General features: G+C 36.4%; 1 protein-coding gene across 2 annotated transcripts in view; it reads right to left on the bottom strand.

The window, feature by feature from the left end:
* Positions 1 to 3,882: 3,882 nt before the first annotated feature.
* CHMP5 (charged multivesicular body protein 5) overlaps positions 3,883 to 4,173 on the bottom strand; it is a 34,037-nt gene continuing 33,746 nt past the window's right edge. For both annotated transcript variants that reach the window (XM_075212880.1, XM_075212881.1), the window contains exon 8: positions 3,883 to 4,173. This exon is cut by the window's right edge and continues 439 nt beyond it. The gene's annotated coding sequence lies outside the window, so the exon portion shown is untranslated.

The raw sequence follows: 4,173 nt of genomic DNA, 5'->3' as shown, positions 1-4,173 counted from the left end.
AAAATCCGCTGGCTGAACTCAACCATCTAATTTGTATAGAGGTTACACTGTTAGCAAGATAGGAGACTAGACCTCCATTTGTATGTTAACTGCTCTTTAATTAGAACAGTCACTCATCCCGACTATTGATAAAAGCATTCATACATAGGATGATATAGTATACAAGTTAACCCGTGCATGATACTCATGCATTCTAGTCAAATCAAGCTACTTAAGGTGTTAAAAACTCCCCACTGTCACCCCCGGCAACCGGCAACCACCAACCACTCCCAACTATCACTTCTCCTTCAAGAAATATATAGGTCAGTGTATAACTCAGCCCAGCAGGTGGCGCTGCAGCTTGTTTTTTTTTTTCCCCACACACGCCACTAGACATTTATATAGTAGATATTAGCTACAATTGCTGCAAGGCTGTATTCAGTCTGTAATAACACATCTAATCTTAGATGTATGGCTAACTGCTTAATCATTGCTCCATCTAGCTGTGAATTTCCCTGGAGCAGATATTAAATACCACCTCCCATAATACAATAAGAATATAATATATTCTGTTGTGGGTTAGTCCAGGTTTTCCCAAACCCAGTCCTCAGGGCTCCCCAACAGTGCAGGTTTTCCGGATCACATGTGACATAATTAGGACCACCTGTGGATCTGTTACAATGTGTCAGTCAGTAATGAATACACCTGTGCTCCAGCAAGGAGATATGGAAAACCTGCACTGTTGGGGAGCCCTGAGGACTGGGTTTGGGAAACCCTGGGTTAGTCTGTTATCCCTCTTGTAATAATTGCCAGCGTGGCTTGCTAACAGCCTAGTTGTTGCTCCTACTAGTCATTGGAGCTATTGGAACAGAACGGATTGCGCCTACTTGCATATGCTTATTAATAGAAATATGGTGTCTTGCTAACTACCTATCAAATTATCCTACTAATCTTTGGAGATATTGGAGCAAAAGAAGCTAATTCCTCTTATAAATAGTATAGAGTTTCAGCCAGCGGAACGCCGACAAGCGTTTCGCTGAATGCTTAATCGTGGCAAAGACAAGTATTGAACTGACAGCTATTAAATACCGTCAGGATGGAATTCCGCTGTGACGTTTCAAAAATGTTCACAAATCACATCGCTATAATTGACACGGAAGCTATGCAATCAGGATACTCATCCATTCTAGGACTCCGCCTACAAGCTACCTGATTGGCTCTGTTTCCATAACAACCGTGATAACGGAAATGAATAAAGTACTTGCTGAGTAGAAAATATAATGTCTATAATTCCGATATATCGGATTAATAATAAAGCAAAGACTGGGTCAGAGCATCGTATAGATGATCTACTCTAATCCATTAAATAATGATGCCGATTCTGATAGATTACTAATGGCACGTAGAAACACGGCAACATTCCCTCTCAAATCTTATGATTAATTCTGAGTTGCCGAGATAATAATAAACATAAATATAAAACCAAGTACGGGTATACATATTTTCTTCAGGGAGTCTCAGCTGATCATAAAAGCATTCACGATATTTCTAAATGATCCCGCTGTGCTGTGAGGATAACTCACAAGCCTCACATACTCATTGTTAAGATAACGTCATTTACAACACACCGTCACCGGATTAGGACTCCTCCTCATATCAGCTGATTGTATCTACGTTGCCAAGGTAGTAATAGATGTAAACAATGGTGCAAATACGAATATACATGTCCTCTTCAAAAGATTGCGGTTGACCATCGGAATGTTTTCAATATACTTAAGGGATATTTAAGATAGGAGATTCACACTATTTATATATTAATTTGAGAATAATTGGTAAGTACAGTATTTTATATAAAAACAATTAGGGTCAATATCTAAACTCATCTTGTGGGGCTATTCTATGCTTAGAATTAGGAGAGCTCATTATATAATTAATTATTAAAGTGACATATCACAAAATTAAATACAATAGAGTCTAAATGGCTGCAAGTAATTTTTTAATTATATTAAGTGCAATTTTGATTGTGTGGTGACAATAAGTGATAATAAAGTGATTGTATTATTGGTAGAATTGATTGGACTTATCATAAAAGTCCCAAATATAAGTGATACTGTGAAAACAAAAGAGGTGAAAAATTGCATATTTTAAATAGAACTACAACATATTAAGTGTGAGAAGGGACTTTTATGCAATCTTATTTGAGTATTAAATGCATGAAATATTAGAATACCTTTCGGTATATATTTTTGTATACTTTAAATGGTCAGAGTAGAGAACTGGTTGTCAATTTATTTGAATCCCACCACTGGTCTACGGTACATAAAATACATTTTTACAGTTGCTCCTGATTGGAAACACATGTTCTAGCTTGCATACACAGCCCTAATCTCTAATAATCAACACTTACACCCGACCTGTAGCTGATGGAAGTGATATGACTTGAAAACACGTACATTTAAGATGCCCAAATATTGAATCTGATGTTGCTTGGCCCTTACTGGAGATTGACTACATTCATCCCGCCAATCCCCTCCCCATTCCGTCCCTTTGCATTCCTTAATGAATCAAGCACATAGTCTTATCCAATAACAAGATTGAAACAAATAATATATGTAGAAGGGTAAATTTTGCACACTATAGCAATAGCATTTTACTTGCCATCAAACAGTGTGCGTCTCAGGTACGTTCAGTACTGCAGTAATTATACAGTAAGATACACTTACCATAGATACAGGGGTTCTTGCTCTGTCCACTGTATGATTGATGCTGCTGACTGGAATGGAATGCCATTGTTTTACGGGTTTAAAGTTACCTGGTGTGTTTGAGCCCTCAGAGCAAATACTGTAAACGTACTTACTGTGATTGTAAATTTGTATTAGTTACTAATGTTATACACATAATTTACATAAGTTACAAAGAAAAACAACAAAACTCACATACAGGATTGGTGGTGGACTGTCACTCTGCATCATAAAAGCAACATAGCTTGTTCAGATTCTATTGACAGGACAGAGGACTGGCAGCACAAGCTTCAAGACAAAGAGAAACAATGGCTCCAGCTATATCCAAACTAAACTCCTACAATGTATTTTCTATTCTAGGGAAACAATCCTCTAAATTAAATATTTTGGGGGTGCCATCAGGTAACTAAATTGTTATATTTCAGCACAAGTGTGATGAACTGGTGTGTGATGCACTGCTTGACATATACCAATATTAAAACCTAACCTGCTTCTTACTGTGAAATATTCATTAAAACCCAGCAACGTATAAACATTGATAGAATAGAAAGTGTACATGAAATAAAAAATAAAAATATATGCTATGTACTTCTGGGGGTAAATGTATTAAGCAGCAGATCCGTCAAATCGCCGATATTTGGAGATTGTGATGGCCAGATTTAAAACAGCAATTTTATTAAAATCAAAACCCGTAAGTTTTCGTCCCTATCTACACAGCCCTAGTTTTGGCCCGGAGAACAAGTCCTGCAATGTTTGTTTCTCTCCAACATCTTCAATATCCATAACCTTAGAGATTATTAGAGATATTCAACCATCCAAGAGATCTACATTAAAGTTACCTTTCTTTGAGATTTCAGCTGACTCCAACAAATGAGTCAGGTGAAGTCTGACTTGGATTTTTTGGAGAAACTTCACGGTTAACTGAATTCCCCCCAGTACGTAGTAAGCCTGCATATATTCACTACTAACTATGTTGTGTCTAGCCTGCAATGCTTCTTGTTGGTAGAATTATGCTTTATTTATCCTGCTAACTTAGCTTGTTATAATATAGGTTATGTATTTAACAGTTATACTTAGAAGTGGATCATAGGAAACAGCAAAGATTGCATTTCTTTTAAGAAGTATATGAAGCAGACAAATTAAAAAAAAATTGAGAAAAAAGTGAAACGGCAATCATTCTCTTTTTATTAATTTAAATATTTTAAGAAGACATAAGCAAGATCTGGACCATTTTTATTCCCCCATTCCCAGGACTATTTTGGGGGGAAAAACACCCCCAAAAAAACAAAAAATGATTGAATAAGTAGTCAAAATGCAAAAAAATATACAAGAGCAGTTTTTAAATTATGGTTATGAATCTGTAAAAATAAGAATACACATCTGGATGCAACAAGTATCACTGTTAGTTTGAAAGACCGTATGACCCAACATTTCTTGCTACATGACTTTAGAA

Source organism: Mixophyes fleayi, chromosome 5 (assembly GCF_038048845.1).
Source record: "Mixophyes fleayi isolate aMixFle1 chromosome 5, aMixFle1.hap1, whole genome shotgun sequence".
Classification (NCBI taxonomy): Eukaryota; Metazoa; Chordata; class Amphibia; order Anura; family Limnodynastidae; genus Mixophyes; species Mixophyes fleayi.
This window is presented reverse-complemented; position numbering and strand designations above follow the sequence as displayed.